At 40.8% G+C, this 20,727-nt stretch overlaps 2 long non-coding RNA genes across 3 annotated transcripts in view; one reads left to right on the forward strand and one right to left on the reverse strand.

Annotated features, from left to right (window-relative positions):
• LOC122240534 overlaps positions 1 to 20,727 on the reverse strand; it is a 106,555-nt gene that overhangs the window by 81,992 nt on the left and 3,836 nt on the right. The gene's annotated exons all lie outside the window — the stretch shown is intronic.
• Positions 624 to 16,075, forward strand: LOC122240510. Of its 2 annotated transcripts, XR_006220318.1 has the most exons (3): positions 624 to 1,142; positions 9,618 to 9,929; positions 15,912 to 16,075. It is a non-coding gene; the product is annotated as an uncharacterized LOC122240510 (long non-coding RNA). The 2 variants fall into 2 exon arrangements; XR_006220321.1 differs by lacking the exon at positions 9,618 to 9,929.

The raw sequence follows: 20,727 nt of genomic DNA on the forward strand, positions 1-20,727 counted from the left end.
ATCCGAAGCAGGCTCCAGGCTCCGAGCTGTCAGCACAGAGCCCGATGCGGGGCTCAAACCCACAAACTGTGAGATCATGACCCGAGCCGAAGTCTGACGCCCAATCGACAAGCCACCCAGGCGCCCCACAAAGATGGTTTTCCACAAAAATTGGTACAAGATGCGCTGGTTTCTGTAATGGAAATTATGGATTAATTCTGATCCATCTATAACTTATTATCTGTGCTTATTGCAAAACACCTAAAAGACAACTGGAATAATCCAACTAGTACAAGCAAGTACGACAGACTTGATATGAACCTCATTATTCTACAATTGTGTCTGATGGTGTAAAGCATGTAGGTGAACAAGAAGTGGACCAGTGAGAGGATCTACATTTTAATACTAGTCCTGCTCCTAGATGCCTATAGAACCTGAATGATTTCTTTACACTTTCTTGGCTTCGGTGCTCTTATCTGTAAAACGATTAGAAAATGTTTTGGGTCGAACGGAGTTCTCCAAAAAGATGCTGCGATCCTAAGCCTCAGTACCTGTGAATGCGACCTTATATGGAAATAGGCTCTCAGCAGATAATAAAGTTAAGATGAGGTCACAAAGGTGGGCCCTACACCAATATGACCGTGTCCAAGTAAAAAGGGGGAAGTTTGGACATAGAGACAGAAATACCAGGAGAATGCCACGTGAACATGGAGACAGAGATCGGGGCACTATGTCTATAAGCCAAGGACCACTGAAGTCTGCAAGGAAACCATCAGGAGCTAGGAAGAGACACGGAACAGATTCTTCCTCACAATGAACCATCCACACCGACACACTGGTTTTAGACATCCAGCCTCCAGAACTGTGACACAATATGAACGATGCATTTCTCTTAAGCCACCAATTTGCGGTATTGTATTCGAGCAGCCCTCACAAACTAAGACGTGAGAGAGAACTTGTCAGTATTTTATAGGGTCTAAAATTGAAGAATTCTATGAAAGACAAGTGTTCAGAAAAAATTCTTGTATTCAGTAGTCTGCAGTATACTACCAGTCTTTCAATGGAAAATGCAAAACGGATCCTCTACAATGATATGCAAGGGATGACAAACTTTTCCTGCAGGAACAGACAGTAAATGTTTTAGGCTTTGTGGGCCACGTAAGGTCTGTCATATTGTAATTTTTTAACAACTCTTTAAAAACGTAAAATTCCTTCTTAGGCGAAGGGATGTATAAAAACAGGGCTCAGGCTAAACTGGACCCACAGTTCGCTGAACCCTGATGTAGAGGGCTAACACAACCTTAGGCTCCTTTTCTTCAGAATTCCAAGCCCAAGGGAAACCATTTCAAACTTTTTTTTTTCACAAGTAGGTGAAAGATATTTTACACCAGACCAGGCATGCTTCCAATATCCTTAGGGCTAGCTGTCCCTTCTTGACTACTGTTACTATTGTAACTATTAGAGTAGTCCAAAGGATAGCAACTTTTTCCATTTTTCCTTTGGTTACTCCCAATAAGGGGCATGCACACACAAATTACTAATGACTGTCAGTGACAGATTCTCAGAAGGATTAGTACCCCCATTCTATTTCCAGGGCCACTCCCCAAAGATACCCCAAGGATATGCAGCTTTCATAGCTCACAAAATGACTGACATCTAGGGGTTTAAATAGTTAAGGTGCTTTTCATAGCCATCAGGTATTGTGGATCTGATAGCGGCAGGGCTAAGTATACAGAAAGTAGGGCAATGGCCAGAGACTTAACATTCCGAAATGATGTCACGAGTCTATTACTGTTGCTTTTCCTTCCCTTTATTATTATTTTTAATGTTTATTCATTTTTGAGACATGGAGAGAGACAGAGCATGAGTGGGGAGGGGCAGAGAGAGAGAGGGAGTCACTGAATCTGAAGCAGGCTCCAGGTTCTGAGCTGTCAGCACAGAGCCGGATGCAGGGCTCAAACCCACGGACTGTGAGATTATGACCTAAGCCAAAGGACGACACTTAACTGACTGAGCCACCCAGGCACCCCATTCCTTCTCTTTCTTAAAAATTTTTTTGAGAGACAGCAAGTGAGAGAGAGAGAACTCATGAGCAGGGGAGGGGCAGACAGAGAGAGAGACACAGAGAGAGAGAGAGGGAGAGACACCATGGAGCCCAATGCAGGGCTCAATACCACGAACCACGAGATCATGACCTGAACTGAAATCAAGAGTCGGACCCGCAACCGACTGAGCCACCCATGCACCCCTCCTCTTTTTCTAAATTGGGCCACTGCTGTTTTCTCACTAGATGGTTTATGTCAAGTGAATAACCTAGTACCTAGCGTAAAATAGCCACTCCATAAATGTTAAGGCTCTCTCTCCTCCTTCAACTGGGCTATTCAAGTGTTTCTTCTACAAAGAGAAGACTAAAAACAACATGGATGACTTTCCTGCTGTTTAGGGAAAATAACTAAAGCCTGTTAAGAGAACATATCTGAAAATATAAAGACTGAAGGTAAAAGAGCCAGCTACGTGGAGCAGATGTGTGTTGGATAGGGTCGGATAGGGTAGGGTGAAGGAGGGTAAAGAAATAAAAGGAAAAAGGATTATAGCCATGGTGGTAGGATAAAGAATAAGAAGATACTTCTAATCTATTCTATTTCAAACACTAGATCATAACTTAATTTGGAAAAGTTTCCTATAATTCATACCTGATTTCTGTTCCTGTAACAAAAATTTTTGGCTTTGAAAAAATATCAATTATTAAACATCAGGTGTAAGGGTAGAAATGGCCCCTGTATTAGATTGCATGGGCTGCCATAGCATACGACTACAGACATGAGTGGCTAATACAATAGAAATTTATTTCTGAAGGTTACAAGTCCAAGATCAAGGTGTCAGCAGGTTTGGTTTCTTCGGAGGCCTTTCTCCTTGGGGTGTAGATGGTCACTTTCTCACTGGATCCTCATGTGGTCTTCCCTCTGCACATGAGCAGGTCTGTATTCTAATCTCCTTTCCTTATAAAAACACCTGTCATAATGGATTAGGGCTCATCCTGAAGATTTCATTTTAACTTAATGACCTTTTAAGACCTGCCCTCCAAATATAGTCACATTCTGAGGTACTGGGAATTAAAGCTTCGATATATGAATTTGGGAGGGGACACAATTCAGCCCGTAACAGGCCCAAAACTTGTCAGCACTGTAGTTTGCATTAATAGTAGTGACTGCATCTGTGTTTACCTAAATGTCACATCTGCAAATGAAAGAATACCACATGGTGATCTGAATTCATTAAAAGGAATCTCTCCCTTTTATCTATACAAACCCAAATCTATGAGTTGTATACATGATTGACTTGATAAATTGCCAGGGCTGGCCCAGGTCTGTAGACAGACCACAAGGAACACCTCTGAGAGATCCCTTTCCTAATCTTAGCTTCTTCGCTGGCTTGCCACAAAACCTAAAATTCTTTTATTCTATTCCTTCACTGGCATTTTATTTCCTCTGAAAATGTAATTTCTGGAGGAGTAATACATTAAGTGATCATCAGACATTAACACCTTAGGGTAGAACAGCTAAGATCACAGTGTTATAATAAATAACTAATTCCATCAGATGGAATGTTCTTTATTATTCCTCTAACATTGGAATGTTAATGACCATCTCCCTTAATAATAAGTTTTAAGATAAAAAGACAAATGGCATGCATAAAAACATCTCCTAATAAAGAAACTTGAGAAGAATAAGGGGAAGGTGGTGAAATTAACATTTTTGAGTCTCTGTTCTGTATCATGCACTCTGCTAAGTGCTTAATTTTTATTATTATTTTTCTTTTTTTGTGAGAGCTTAAGTCAGGGAGGGCCAGAGAGAGAGAGAGAGAGGTAACAGAGGATCCAAAGCGGGCTCTGCGCTGACAGCAGTGAGCCTGATGAGGGGCTCGAACTCAGAATCTGTGAGATCATGACCTGAGCCAAAGTCGGACACTCAACTGACTAAGCCACCTAGGCATCCCAAATTTTCATTATTTTTTAAATCGAGGTATAACTGGCATATAACACTTCCTAGCTTCAGGTGTACAACATAATAATTTAGTATTTATATACAATGGGAAATGATCACCACAGTAAGTTTATTTAAAAAACATTTTTTAAAATTAAATTCAAGTTGGGGTGCCTGGGTGGCTCAGTCGGTTGAGCAACCGACTTTGGCTCAGGTCATGGCCTCGCGGTCTCTGAGTTTGAGCCCCGCGTCGGGCTCTGTGCTGACCGCTCAGAGCCTGGAGCCTGCTTTGGATTCTGTGTCTCCCTCTCACTCTGCCCCTCCCCAACTCATGCTCTGTCTCTGTCTCAGAAATAAACATTAAAAAAAATTTTTAAATTAAATTCAAGTTAATGTATAGTGTAGTACTGGTTTCCAGAGAATTTAGTGATTCATCACATATAACACCCAGTGCTCATCCCAACAAGTGCCCTTCTTCATGCCTATCACCCATTCAGCCCATCCCCCTACCCACCTCCCCTCCAGCAACCTTTGGTTTGTTCTTTACATTTAAGAGTCTCTTATGGTTTGCCTTTCTTTTTTAATGTTTTATTTATTTATTTTTGGGAGGGTGAGAGTGTGGGCGAGCAGGGCAGGATCACAGAGGGAGGGAGAGAGAGAATCCAAAGCAGGCTCTGCAATGTCAGCACAGAGCCTAATGTGGGGCTTGATCTCACAAACTGTGAGATCATGACCTAAGCAGAAATCAAGAGTCAGACACTTGGGGCGCCTGGGTGGCTCAGTCAGTTGATCATCTGACTCCCGATCTCCGCTCAGGTCATGATCACACGGTTCATGAGTCCAAGCCCTGCATCAAGCCCTGCGTCAGGATTCTCTCTCCCTCTCTCTGCTCCACTTGTGCTCTCTAAGTAAATAAACATTATAAAAAAAAAAAAAAAAAAAAAGAGAGAGAGGTGCTTAACTGAGCCACCCAGGTGCCCCCTTCTGTTTTGATCTTATTTTTGATTGCTGAGTCATATTCCATTGTATATACACACACATCTTTATCCGTTCATCAGTTGACCCACAGTAAGTTTAATTACCATCTGTCACCAAAGAAAATTTTTTCTTGTGAAACTTTAGCAACTTTCAAATATGCAAAATGATATTATTGACTATAGTCACCATACTGTACGTTACAACCCATGACTTACTTATAACTGGAAATTTGCACCTTTTTTTTTTTTTTAACTTTTTATTTATTTTTGAGACAGGGAGAGACAGAGCATGAACAGGGGAGGGTCAGAGAGAGGGAGACACAGAATCTGAAACAGGCTCCAGGCTCTGAGCTGTCAGCACAGAGCCCGACGCGGGGCTCGAACTCACGGACTATGAGATCATGACCTGAGCCGAAGTCGGCCGCTTAACCGACTGAGCCACCCAGGCACCCCAGAAGTTTGCACCTTTTGATCCCTTTCATACCCATTTTGCCCACCCCCCAAAACCCATCCTCTCTGGCAACCCACAATCTGTTGTCTCCACCTATGAGTTTTCTTTTGGTTTTTTTAGGTTCTAAATATAAGTGAAATCATAGGATATTTGTCTTTCTCTGATTTATTTTACTTTGCATAATTCCCTCAAGGCCCATCCATGTTGTCCCAAATGACAGGATTTCCTTCATTTTGATGACCAATCAGTATTCCATTGTGTGTGTGTGTGTGTGTGTATCACACTTGTTTCCATATCTTGGCTATTGTAAATACTTTGCAATGCTGTTGCAGTGAGCATAGGGATGCATCTATCTTTTCAAATTATGGTTTTCATATTCTTCATATAAACACCCTGAAGTGAAATTACTGGATATATAATAGTTCTATTTTTAACTTTCTGAGGAACCTCCATACTGTTTTCCACAGTGGCTGCAACAATTTACATTCCCACCAACAATGCACATGTGTTCCTTTTTCTCTCTAACCTTGACAACATTTGGTATCTTGTCTTTTTGATAACAGCCATTCTAACAGGTGTTAGGTGACACCTCATTGTGGTTTTGATTTGTGTTTATTTGATGATGAGTAATTTTGAGCATCTTTTCCATGTGCCTGTTGGTCATCTGTATGTCTTCTTTGGAAAACTGTCTCTTCAGGTTCTCTGCTCACTTTTTAATTGGATTGCTTGTTTTTCTGCCATTGAGTTGTATGAATTCTTTATAATACTAACCCCTTATCAAATATATGATTTGCAAATATTTTTTCCCGTTTAGTAGGTTGCCTCTTCATTTCATTGACGATCTCCTTTGCTATGCAGAAGCTTTTTAGTCTGATGTAGTCCCACTTGTTTACTTTTGCTTTTGTTGCCTTTGCCTTTGTGGGTCAATTCCAAAAAAATCATCGTTAAAACTGATGTTGGGGAGCTTATCATCTATAGTTTCTTCTAGGAGTTTTATGGTTTCAGGTCTTACATTCAAGTACGTCATCCATGAAGAGTTAATTTTTGTTTATGGTATAAGACAGTACTCTATTTTCATTCTTTTGCATGTGATATCCAGTTCTCCCAGTATCATTTATTGAAGAGACTGTCCGTTCCCCACTGTTTATTCTTGGCTCCTTTGCTGTAAACAAATTGACCATATGGCCTTTATTGTGGTGAGATATGTCCCCTCTATACCCAATTTGTTGGGAGTTTTTATCATAAAGTGATGTTAAATTTTGTCAAATGCTTTTTCTGCACCTACTGAGGTGGTTAGATTATTTTTACTCTTCATTTTGTTAATGTGGTGTATGTTGATTGATTTGCAATCATCAGATATTCAACCATCTTTACATCATTGGAATAAATCCCACTTGATTATGATATTTGATCCTTTTAAGGTATGTTGAATCCAGTTTACCAATACTGTGTTTAGGGTTGTTGCGTTTATGTTCATCAGGGATATTGGCCTATAGTATTTTTTCCATGGTATCTTGTCTGGTTTTGGTATCAGGGTAATGCTGGCCTTATAAAATGAGTTGGTAAGTGTCCCCTCCTCTTCCATTTTTTGGAAGACTTTGATAGAGAATGGTATTAAATCTCTGAAAAACAAAAATCTCCTGGGCACCATGGTGGCTCAGTCAGTTAAGCGTCCAACTCTTGATCTCAGCTCGGGTCTTGATCTCAGGGTTGTGAGTTCATGCCCAGCGTGGAACCTACTTAAACAGAGAAAAAAAGAAGAAAGAGAAAAAAAAAAAAAACAAACACTTTTTTTCAATGTCTGGTAGAATTCGCTAGTGAAGCTGCTTGGTCCTGGACTTTTTGCTGGGAGTTTTTTGATTACTGACTTAATTTCCTTGCTAGTAACTGGTCTATTCAGATTTTCTATTTCTTCATGATTCAGTCTTAGAAGATTGTATGCTTCCAGAAATTTATCCATTTCTTCTAGGTTGTCCAATTTGCTGGCATACGATCATTCATAGTAGTCCCTTATGAGCCTTTGTATTTCTTTGGTAGCAGTTGTAACTTCTCCTTTTTCACTTCTGATTTTATTTTAGCCCTCTCTCATTTTCTTAGTCTAAAAGTCTGTCAATTGTTTATGTTTTGAAAAGATATCAAAAGATAGCTTTTCTTTTTCTGATAGAAACATAACTACCCCAGCTTTCTTCTGGCTGCTATTTGTATGAAACATGTTTTTCCATCCCTTCACTTTCAGTCTGTATGTTCTTGCAGGTGAAGCCTCTTGCAGGTAGTATATAGGAGGGTCTTGTTTTTCTTACCCATTCAGCTACTCTGTGTCTTTTGATTGGTGAATGTAGTATATTTACATACAATTATTGGTAAGTGTGTATTTATTGCCATTTGTTGTTTTCTGTTTCATAGCTCCTCTCTGTTCCTTTATTATTCTCTTACTCTCTTCCCTTGTGGTTTGATGACTTTCTGTAGTGTTATGCTTAGATTCCTTTCTTGTTATCTTTTATATAACTTCTACAAGTTTGTTCTGTGGTTATGAGATTTACACTTATATATGTTATACCTAACAGTCTAAGTTGATAGCAAGTTTAAACACATCCTAAAACTACATTTTTATTCCTCTGCCTATGTTTTATTTGATGTCACATTTTATATCTTTTAATTGTGTATTCCTTAACTATTAAATTTGTTACTTTTTACTACTTGTCTTTTAGCCTTCATACTAGCTTTCTAAGTAATTAATCCACTACCTTTACTACATATTTACCTTTACCAGTGAGATTTTTTACTTTTATATGTTTTCTTAGTGCCCTTTCTTTTCAGCTTGAAGAAATTCTTTTAACACTTTTTGTAAAGCCAGTTTAATGATGAATTCCTTCAGTATTTCCTTGTCTGGAAAACTCTTTATCCCCTCCTTAATTCTGAATGATAATCTTGCTGGGTAAAGCATTCTTGGTTGGAAGTTTTTTTTCATTCGGTACTTTGATTATATCATGCCACTCCCTTGGCCTGCAAAGTTTTGGCCAAAAAAACCCTGCTGATAGTTGCATAGAGGTTCCCTCGTCCGTAACATGTTGTTTTTCTCTTGCTGCTTTTAGATTCTCTTTAACTTTTGACATTTTAATTATCATTTGTCTTGGTGTAGAACTCTTTGGGGTCATCTTATTTGGAACTTTCTGGGCTTCCTGGATCTGAGTGTCTTTTCCACAGCCAGGCAATCAAGGGGTGTCCTCTATGTGGACCATGCACCTGCCAGCTTTAAAAAGGCAGCCGGAGAGCACAGGGGTAGGGCACGCCTGCCAGCTTTAGCAATGTAGCGGGGGAGCACGTGGACTGGGTATGCTTGCCAGCTTTAGTGGGGCAGAAGGGTGCCGTGACTGTTACGTGCCTGCTGGTGCCAGCAAGGTAGGAGAGCACAAAAGTGGCACCTGCCAGTACCTCTGTCCCCAGAGGAAGCTGCGACAAGTCCCTACTCCTCTGGCAGATGCTTCAAGATTAGCAAACGAAGCTCCTTCATATCAAGTCTAGGTGCTTTTCAAACCGCTGCTTTTGTGCCAGGCCATGGGGTGAGTGACTCTGCATACAAGACCCTTAAGAAAGGATCTCAGTTCCTAGCAGCCTTTTGGTTCTCCTAGACACGTAAGCCTCGCTGGTTTTAAACGCCAGTTGTTTTAAAGGTGTGTCTCTTCGACGCGGATCACAAGAGTTGGGGGGACTAACGTGAGGCAGGAATCCCTTGCTCCCCAGGGAGAAGTGCCGTATTTGTGGGCTCTCTTCCGGCTGTGGGCTGCTGTGCTGGAGATGGGGGTGTTCAGTGAGACTACACCTCTGCCTCTCCTACCGGTCTCTATGTGGCCCTTTTATCCTTTGCTGTAGAGGTGCCGTCTCTGGAACTGTTCCACATGTAGCTGTAAATCTGGTGTGTCTGTGGGAGGACAAGAGTTTAGGACCTTCCTACGCTGCCATCTTGAACTGCTTTTGCTCAGTACTTTAGAAAGCGAATCATTCAATCCTGAAAATAAGTCTGTAGAGTAGTAGTACCCTCATTTTACAGACGAGGAGTCAGGCTCAGATAAATTAACATCACAGAGTTTGCTGGTTGGTAAGGAGAGACTGAAACCCATGTTTTGCTCTGTGGCTTGCTCGTCTGGTGCCTGTGGTCAAACTACTGGTGCTGAGCTTTAGTTTTCTCATTTTGAAAATGAAGATAATAATGATATTTACTTTTTGTAGCACTGTTGTGAGGTTTACATGAGAATCAGCACACATAACAGTGTGGCAGAATGCAAGAGAACCGATAGCAAACCACTTGTGAGACCAGCTTTAAGAAGCCTTGTAGCCTTCTGCTTTTGCCCTCTTGGAATATTCTGCTGCCATGGTAGGAAGCCCAAGGGAGATGACGAATGAAGAGACCCTGCTCGGAGACAGAGAGAGATGCCCAGCTGGCAGGAAGCACCCTGGCCTCAGATATGTCAGCGCAGCCGTCTTAGACCCTTCTGCCCCGGGCCAGCTGCCAGCTAACCGCAGCTGTGTGAGTGGATCCAGGTGAGACCGGCAGAAAAACTGTACAGTTACATACAGAATTGTGAGAAATAAACATTTTTTAAAGCCACAAAATTGTGGAGCAGTTTGCTGGATAACAAATGACCATTAGACTAAAACATGTTAGTTTACTACTCCAAGTTCAAAGTAGAAGAACGAGACAAGAACTTCATAATCCACACCCTAAAGGTTTCACACCCCCAAATTTCCAAGTTTGAAAAACTGATTTTCCTCGGCAAACCGTAAGACACTCTTGACTACAGAGAACAAACTAAGGGTTGCTGGAGGGGAGCTGTTGGGGGCTGGTGATGGGCATCAAGGAGGGCACCTGTGATGAGCACTGGGTGCTGTATGTAAGTGATGAATCACTGAGCTCTACATCTGAGAAACACTACACTATAGGTTAACTTGAATTTAATAAAATCTTAGAAGAAAAAAAAGAGAAAAACTGATTTTTCTAAAGGCAGAAAATGTAGTCTTAGGACTTATATCTCCCAACCTGCAGGCTCTGTTTGTCTGATGTGATCAACACTCTTGATAAGCCCTGAGGAAGAACGATTATTTAGTTTAAACCAGGCTGAAGTGAGGTAAGGAGTTCTAAAGTACAAGTGATCTAACTGACCCTAACTCATTCATTTCCCTTGTCTTCGAGAGGCACACCGTCAGTCTCTCATCTACATTCTCCCCCGTGGCACGTGATCAGGAATGTCCTCAGTTTATCAGACTACGTTTCAAGGTTATCCTTCCAATTATGACATGTAAACATTCTCATTTCTGCCTACTTATTGATTATTCCCAAATCTGTATCTACAGCCCAGATGTCTCTCTTGAGATCAAGACTCACATCTCTTAACTGCCTGATGGAATAATCTCACGGAGGGACCCCAGAGTCAGTTTGAAACTGAACTAATCATTTGCTCCTCTCTTTCTCTTCTCCCTCTATTGTGAATACCTTTCTCTCCTTCTATACTACCAGACGAAGTCTTTTTTTTATTATAATTTTTTTTGACATTTATTTATTTTTGAGAAACAGAGAGAGACAGAGCATGATCGGGGAGGGGCAGAGAGAGAGGGAGACACAGAATCTGGAAGCGGGCTCCAGGCTCCGAGCTGTCAGCACCAAGCCCGACGCGGGGCTCGAACTCACGAATCGCGAGATCATGACCTAGGCCGAAGTCGGACGCTTAACCAACCGAGCCACCCAGGCGCCCCATTACCAGATGAAGTCTTATTTGGACATCGTTTCTTCTGAGAGATCTTTTAAAAATCTCTGGGCTAGGTTAGGTGCTAAGCCTTTCTTGAAATTTCAGCACTTATTTTGGCTATATTTGCATTATGTACAATTGTACATATTATTAAAATCGTAGACTTTGTATACCTTATTACAATTGTACTTATTTTACTATTCACTCAATAAATACAACACGTAAACTGGCATATGATGCAGTAAAGAAAAATAAAGTAGCATAAAGGGCTGCATCTACCTAGTGAAAGGGGTGTCCTTTTCCATTTGCATAAAGAGAAAAAGCTTTAAACAATGGCAATAAACTGCTCTCCAACAGGGGTGTGTGTGTGCACGTGTGTAGAGAAGGAATCTATAGGCACATATAGATTTTGAGCCTAGTGAGAAGGGAAGCCACTGGAATGTTTTGAGCAAAGAAATGGCATGCCCTTACTGATGTTTTTAGTGATACACTGGTTGGCAGATGGAGAACAAACCGTGGGGAGGGAAGGAAGTAGGGAGAAGAGGAGACTATTGCTATAATCCAATGGTCCTCAACTGGAGGCAATTTTGCTCCCAAGGGGACATTTTAGCAATGTCTGGTGACATTTTTGGTGGTCACAACTGTGAGAGGCACTTGCTACTTGTGTCTAGTGGGTAAAGGCTAGTGATACCACGAAGTATCCTACAATGCATGGGTCAGCCCATCCCCCCAAAAAGAACTACTGGCTGCAAATGTCAATAGGGCTGAGTTTGAGAAACTGTTCTAATCTGTCATAGAATGGTGGCATGGATTAAGATGGTCGTGGTGACAGTTCAAGACGTGCTTAGTTCTGGATAGATTTTAAAAGGAGAGGGGCCACCTGGGTGGCTCAGCTGGTTAACGGTCTGACTCTTGGTTTCGACTCAGGTCATGATCTCACGGTTTGTGAGATGGAGCCCCGCATTGGGTTCTGTGCAGTGTAGAGCCTGCTTGGGATTCTCTGTCCCTCTCCCACTCATGCTGCTCTCTCTCTCTCAGAATAAATAAATAAACTTAAAAAAAAAAAAAAAAAAGGTAGAGCTGACTGGGGATACCTGAGTGGCTCAGTTGGTTAAGCAACAGCCTCTTCATTTCAGCTCAGGTTATGATCTCAGGGTTCATGAGTTCAAGCCCCACATCAGGCTCTGTACTCCCTCTCTCTCTGCCTCTCCCCCACTCTCGTGGGCGTGCGCTCTCTCTCAAAAAAGAATAAATACATTAAAAAAAAAAAGTAGAGCTGACTGTATGTGTTGTGGGATTAAATGTATAATATGAAGGAAAAAGAGGCAGAGAGGATATCAAGCTTTCTCACTTGAGCAACTGTAAGAATGAAGTGCCTAGTATTGAGAGGAGGAAGAATGTGGAAGCAGTGAGTAGGGAGGAGGTGCTCTGTTTTGTTTGCAGGTGAGAAGTGACTGATGAGACTCAAGCAATTCACTTTTAGACATATTAAATGTTGACCTTTGTCTATCTACCTGGCGTCAAGTGAACGTATCAAGTAGGCAGATCGATACGTGAGCCTGAAGCTCTGGGCAGAGGCTGGGGCTGGAGACAGGCACTTGGGAGTTTCAGCATCTATACAGTACTAACAGCTACAGGACAGGAGAAGATTAGTTAGGGAGGGAATGAAAACTGAGACAAGATCTGGGTTCCGAGGCATTTCAATGCTTAAAGGAGAGGGGACTCGGCATCAACTACTAAAAAGGCAAAGGAGAAGGACTGAGGTAAGAGAACCAAGAGTCAGTGAGAACGAGGAGCTGTGTCAAACGCTGCTGAGAGGGAAAGGGAAAGTGAGGGCTGAGAAATGACCACAAGATCTGGCAACACGGATGTCGATGCTGATGTGGAAATGAACAGTGCCGGTGGGAGGCAGGAATGAAAGCCTGACTGGCCTGGATGCCAAAGAGTTCATAGCAGAGGAAGGTAGAGACAGTGGCTGTAAGCAGTGATACACTCTCTTGCGGTCTTTGTAAAGCTGAGTAAAAAAACAGGTACTATCCGGAGGAGGATTTTTTCCCTCCCAACTTATGGTACATGTTCGAACCTTCAGAAAACTTGACAGTATGACAAAACTGCTTATATCTACAACAGACTCAACATTTAACACTATCATGTGTTTTCCTATTTGTACACATGTATACACACACACACACCCTCCCGAACACTGAAGGTAACTTCATCTCTAAATATACTTCAGATACATCTCCTAAAAAAAAAAAAAGAAAGGCAATTCTCCGACACAAACGTAATAACCATTAACAACACATCTAGGAAAATAAAATGTACACTCCCAAATACAGCTTGTTGCTAGGCATATTAAAATCCCCCCCAAATAGGTTTTGCAGCAGTTTTTCTCAAACCAGGATTATTTTTTTTAATTTTTTTTTTAAATTTTTTTTAATGTTTATTTATTTTTGAGACAGAGAGAGACAGAGCATGAACGGGGGAGGGTCAGAGAGAGAGGGAGACACAGAATCTGAGACAGGCTCCAGGCTCTGAGCAGTCAGCACAGAGCCCGACGCGGGGCTCGAACTCACATACCGCGAGATCGTGACCTGAGCCGAAGTCGGACGCTTAACCGACTGAGCCACCCAGGCGCCCCTCAAACCAGGATTTAATCAAAGTCTACGCATTACATTTGGTTATCATGTTCCTTTGGTGTCTCTTAATGAGTTTTTGAAAAGACCTGTCTTACAGAATGGACCTGACTGATTCCTGGTGAAGCCACTTAACTTGTTCTTCTGTCCTGGAAGGGAAGAGTTTGTAAAAAGTAGTAAATATATTCATTATTCTTGGCATAATATCCTAAAATTAACACTTCCCAAGTTTCTGTATCTCTCTGCCCTTTCATTTTACAAAAATTCTCAATTTATTCCAGGATTTTTTTTTCCATTTAACTGCCTCCTGTAAGCTCTAAAGACTCAACTGAGCAACTTACAGGGTTTATACATTCCATAGTCAGAAAAAATAAGACTACAGCCTCTCACTATAAGAATCATGGGGATCTCATCCTAAAGCTAATCAGTACTGACACCAAACATTTTATTGGTTAAGCACAACAAACTACATTTGGAAAGTAAAATGAATTCTCTGAAATTTCTTTCCTGATTAGCAAAATAGTGCCTCCTAATAATTGAGGGTGAAAGCTGCTGTGAAATATGCCCACGTGACCAGAAATTACAACAGCCAAAAGAGTGCACAGTCTGGTGCTGGTATGCTCTGTACACCATTCTATGTAGTAAAGAACTTAAATACAGATGCAAGATTTGATTAAACTTGTATTTGGCCTTCTATAACTGGTCAGTCAGGCATAAATGCTTTACACAACTTAATGGACGTTCTTCAAGCAAGTTAAAATGCAAACTGACCCAACAACGTTTAGGACTAGAATTCTAAAGAACATTTAGGCATTATCAATTTGTCATAAAACATTTTCTGCCACAATCTTAAAACTGTCTTTTCCACAGTGTTAGAAACCATTAGAAACAGAATGATTTTATACAAATGATTAAACAGTATACAAATTTTATACCGTTTGATCCAATAAATGTTTCACGTTCCCCCTTACATTGCTATTTATTTTTTGCTATGTTACAAAACCTGCATTTAGCATGGCATATGAAATATCATAAAATAAATGAATTCATCTCATTTACGAGTTCATAAGAGTTCATCGCACATGGTGAAATAAATGACTAAAATAAAATGGTTAATGATTTTTTCCCAAAGATTTCATGGGGCTCGAACTCACAACTCTGTGATCAAGAGTCACAAGCTCTACCGACAGAGGCAGCCAGGAGCCCCAGAACGGTTAATGATTTTTAACCATTTCCTTGCACTTACTTGGACTTCTTTAGTGCTTTGCATTAGAATTTTAATCAAACCACTGATGCTTATTTTAAGTGATATTTTTCAACCCTTTTGGGCCTATGGTTTATTTCAGCGAGGTAAATGACCTTCACTAGCCACCTAGTCCCACCTCACTCTGATTACTACTGCAAAAAACCCCTTACTTCAATAAATTAGAAGCTAGGGACCAGGCTTCATGAAGCACCTCCCAGAAGTAAATTAATTCATGTTAAAATAAAAATTGTAGCTATTATCACCTGTAATTATAAGTCTGCCTGTAGGTCATCTCAACTTTCAGACTGTCTGGAAGATCATAAAAACCACTGGTAGTCCCTGATCACGTTATGTAAACTTCTCATTTAGATGGAGCTAGATGAGAAGGAGGGGCCAGCAGCAGAAAATTATCCTCTCAACCTATTCTCCAGCTAGGAAACTATGTTACTCAATCATTTGATCTCAAATGAAGCAAAGTGAAGTAACAAAATCAAACTAACATGTTATGTAACTGTGGCAGCCAGCTTCAAGATGGCCTCTAGCGAGCCCTGCCTCTAAGTATTCACACCCTCGTGTGGGTCCCTCCCACAGTAGATCAGGGTGGGTCTGTGCAGGAGAGTGATGGCATCATTTTTTTTTTTTTTTTTTTTGAGAGAGAGCATGCATGGGATGGGGGTGGGGATGGGGGTGGGGGTGGGGGTGAGAAGAAGGGAGAGAATCTTAAGCAGGTTCCATGTTCAGCCTGACACAGGGCTGAATCTTATAACCATGAGATCATGACCTGAGCCAAAATCAAGAGTTCAACACTTAAATGACTGAGTCACCCAGGTGCCCCAAATGGTATATTACTTCTAAAGCCAGGTTATAAAAGACACTATGGTTTCCGCCTCTCTTTCAGATCACCTACTCTGGTGGAAAGCCAGCTGTCATGTCAAGGGACATGCATGCAGCTTTCAGATGACTGCAATCACATGAGACTCTGAATTGGAACCACCCAGCTAAAATACTTCCAGATTCCTACTCATCAGAAACTGTGTTTAATAATAAATATCTATGGTTTAAGCCTTTGGGGGTACTTTCTTGCACAGCAAAATGTAACTAACAATGATATATACTAATTTAACTGGTTGAAGTTATAGCTATATAACATCCCACTTAAGTATTAAAAATCACAGCGTCCTGATGCAATGCAAGGTATTAAAAGAAATCCACTAACAAATACCTATCGAGTACGACTGACGACAAGAAAGCTTTGTCACACTGCACATGAAACTTCCTTAGAGTAATATTCATGGCTGATCTCCACTTTCTCACTAACTCCTCCCTGGGGTAGGAAGGAGTAACCAGTCTGATAAATTTGAGAGAAAAAATTCTGGGCTCAGCCACTTCCTTTTTTCTTTTCTATTTGGGATTTGTCTAACTGAAGACAGCCATTTATTCTGGGCTGTTCTCTATCACACAGTAAATGTAGTGGGACAAACTCCATTCTTGTAGACAGAGAAAGGTGAGGCTGAAATCAGCCTAATTCTGGAGTGCAATACTAGGAAGTTCCTTGTTGCTGCAAACCTCAGCCACGTTTCCAAAACAACTTTTTGGGTAAACTTGTATTTGAATCTTCATCTGTGTGATTTCTACATCTTACTTCTTACCGCGATTCAAACTCCAGCAAGGAAAAAAAGGGTGTCCTTACTTATCAATCTCTAAACTAAATACACAGCACTATAATGGGTATTTCGTGTCCATATGGACTGTATCGTATATTTGGGATGTAAACTAAGATAACCTGAAGGATTAAATAATAATTACCTGTCAAATGTAAACTATAAGAAGCACATAGTTATCAATAAATAAGTGAGAAAGTATGATCACTGGTAAGCATCAGAAAATCTGAAGAAGAAAGGCAAAAACACAGATGCCCAGACCCCATGCCAAACCCACAGAATTGGGAATAGGACCCAAGCAATTGCGTTTTTAGTAAGTTCCCAATATAATGCTGATTCATACCAATTTAGGAACCCGAGCTATACACAAGGAGTGCAATGACTCTGGAGAAAAAGAGACTGCTGTGAGCTATCAAAGGAAAGATTATAGCAAACAGAACTTTAAGCAAATTGTAAATGACATGCAGGGTTTAGATGAGATGGTATATAACGGAGGGAAACCAGAATGTGCTGAGGGCCTATTAACTGCCAGGCACTGTTCTACGCATCACCTCATTTAAGATAATTTCATTGCATACATGGAAAAACCGAGGCTCAGACAGATGAAATCATTTCCCTCAGGTCACAAAACTAGTTAAACGACACAGTGGGATTAGTAGACATTTTCATCATATGGATGAAATTGAGCCTCAGGGAGGTTAAGTATTTTGTTGGAAGAAACAAAATTGGAAAGTGGAAGAACTGTGATTAATAAGTGGACAAGGTGAAATCAGGTCTGTGAATCTAAAGCCTGTTTCTTTTTTTCTTTTTAGTCAGATGGAAAGGAGAGAATCTCCTTTGCTTAAAAAGAACACAAGAACAGAAAAGCAATAGTAAACTTAGAAATCAAATTAGACCATCAAAAAAATAGTCAACACTTAAACTTATGATGTGGTCAGACAACCACACATTAAAGACCACCAATGATATAAAAATCAGTTTTAAAAAGATTTTTTTTAAAAAAAGACATTCTTGAAGTTTTTTTTTTTTAATTTTTTAAATGTTTATTTTGAGAGACAGACAGTGCAAGTGGGGGAGGGACAGAGAAAGAGGAGAGAGACAATCCCAGGCAGGGTCCACACTGCCAGCACTGAGCCCGACATGGGGCTCAAACTCACGCAACCATGAGATCATGACCCGAGCTGAGATCAAGAGTTGGACATTTAAGCGACTGAGCCATCCAGGCACCCCTTAAAAAAAAAGATTAAAAGAAAAAAAATCAAAGGCAGTTTTGTCTTAACTGATTAGTTTACTAAATAATTACCAACTGCAATTAGCAATCAGAATCCAATTATTAGACTGAACTGATGATTCAGCAACTAGTTGGAAAGCACCAATCTAGTCAAAACAGTCAAATTAATTTTACAGTTAGTCTTAACTTATAAGCATAATGTTTAAGGCCAGAGTAATTTCATTTATAACTGAAAAAAATTTTTTAATGTTTACTTTTTGGAGAGAGTGTGCACACACATGCGTGAGTAGGGGAGGGGCAGAAAGGGAGGAAGAGAATCCTAAAAACATTTTTTTTTTAATGTTTATTTATTTTGAGGGAGAGAGAGAGAGAGAGAGAGACAGAACACGAGCAGAGGAGGGGCAGAAAGAGAGGAAGATACAGAATCTGAAGAAGGCTCCAGGCTCTGAGCTGTCAGCACAGAGCCCGATGCGGGGCTGGAACTCATGAACTGCGAGACTATGACCTGAGCCGAAGTCGGATGCTTAACCAACTGAGCCATCCAGGTGCCCCAAAGAGAGGGAGAGAGTCTTAAGCAGGCTCCACACTCAGTGCAGAGCCCAACGTGGGGCTCAATCTCACAACTGTGAGATATGACTTGACCCAAAATCCAGAGTCGGATGCTTAACTGACTGAGCCACCCAGGCACCCCATAACTGAAATTTTTAAAGACTGCTTTATGACAATATTTTATAAGACTTCGTGATAAATATTACTATCTTAAGGACTTAAAAAAAATGTTACTTGAGAGAGAGAATGTGCAGCCATATGCAAGAGCAGGGAGGGGGAGAGAGAGAGAGAGAGAGAGAGAGAGCGAGAGAGAGAATCCCAAACAGGCTCCACACAGTCAGCACAGAGCCTGACTTGGGGCTCTCTATCCCATGAACTGTGAGATCATGACCAGAGGGCAGATCATGACCAGAGCTGAAATCAAGAGTTGGATGCCCAACCAACTGACCCACCCAGCACCCCTTAAGGACTTTCTAAAAAGTGAAGCTAAACACTTACTTATCCCTATTCTCCATGTTATAGGCACCTCAACTGTTTTTCCATCTTCAAGACCAAAGGCAAAATTCAACTTTGTGAGACCCTTCCTGTAATTAAAATTAACTAGTTTCTTTCCGTTGTTGCTACGGAATATTGCTTGCACATCTCTATTTAGCATTTATTTCATTTTGCCTTTGTATGAAAACTATCCATTTACAAATGCTTCTACTTTTTTTGGGAAAAAGATTATGCGTTAAGCACCTTCGTATTCATCCACCATTTAGCACAGTGCTTTGCATACTCAATAAAAGTGTGTTGACAAATAAGTTAATATTGTTCTCACATCTTCCAAAACCCTGAACTAACAAGGATAAGAACGTGGGGAAATATACTGTGGAAAACACTACATTTTAAGAGTAGGTTTTGTCAGCCCTGTGAACTGGGAACCATGATGATCATTCATTGATTAGCAAATATGTACTATGTACGAGGCAATGTATATACAACCTCAAATAAGACAGACGTAGTCCTTGCCCTCACAAGTTAGTAGACACTTAACATATACATAGGTTGTGAAGAAAACGAACAGCAGGTGGTAATAAGGAATTAGAGTAGGGAAGGCAGGTAGAGGGCTGCTCATAGGGTGGACAGCTTGACAAGTGAAACTGAGGCTGACACTTGAAGGATGAGTCACATACGCAAGGAGAAGGGGAACAGCTAGGAGAATTAAGGCCCTGAAGCAGGGGTGGCGGCCACATGCTACAATGCCAGCTTCAGGGGAATCCAATTACCACAGCATATTCTCTACCCTTCTATTTATCAGTTCTTTTGCAATCGTTTCTATCACTTCTCTTTTTCTGCTGGTTCAGATATTCCTGGCAAAATTTTACAAATGGCATGAACTCGGGGGGATGTAAGGCTGTTTCCAAATAATCCTAATTTCCCTCTAATCTTACGACTGATAAATTCATCTCCAAGAGACATCTGTGTCCCAATTAGGAAAAGAGTGTCTCTCTAAATCATCTTTAATTTTTTGATTTGGGAGTCCTCCTGATTGCTAATCAACATGTATAATGACTTCAATAATTATAGAATGTTCTTTTGTTTTCAGAAAAATGACCTGCTGCTTTCCGAACTGTAAATTGCTCTAGAACCTACGTAGAGGAAACCTACCTAAAGCGGTCCCTAACCACGGGGCATTCTCAGATCTACTGCTACAGCTACCTGTGAAATGGGAGCATGTGATGTACTGGAAAAAGCCCTGCATTAGAAATTAGAGGACATAGGTTCTAGTCCCAGGTCTGCCACTTTGTTATGCAAATTTGGGTCAGTTGTGCACTTCTAGGTTTAGTTTTATCATTGGTAAAGTGGGAATATATAGGACACCTGGTGGCTCAGTCGGTTAAGCGTCAGACTTCGGCTCAGGTCGTGATCTTGTGGTTCCAGAGTTCAAGCCCCGCATCACGCTCTATGCTGAGAGCCTGGAGCCTACTTCAGATTCTATGTCTCCCTCTCTCTCTGCCCCTCCCCCCCCCTTTCTCTCTGATAAGCATTAAAAAAAAATTATAAAGTGAGAACACATAAAAGTTGCAACTTATACAAAGTCAACTCCATGTGCTTGGCAAAAAGTTTAAAAGAAAAATATCAATTTAAATAGTACTCAGTGAGTATATGCCTAGAGGTAAGCATGAGCTGGAAAGCCCAAATATGTTGTTCCATCAATTAGTCTCAGTTAAGAGCCTTTCACTGAAAATCTTGCTGTGCTGTATGATTTTAGTGTTTAAAGATTTATATAC

The sequence above is a fragment of the Panthera tigris genome, chromosome A1 (assembly GCF_018350195.1).
Source record: "Panthera tigris isolate Pti1 chromosome A1, P.tigris_Pti1_mat1.1, whole genome shotgun sequence".
In the NCBI taxonomy this organism is placed as follows: domain Eukaryota; kingdom Metazoa; phylum Chordata; class Mammalia; order Carnivora; family Felidae; genus Panthera; species Panthera tigris.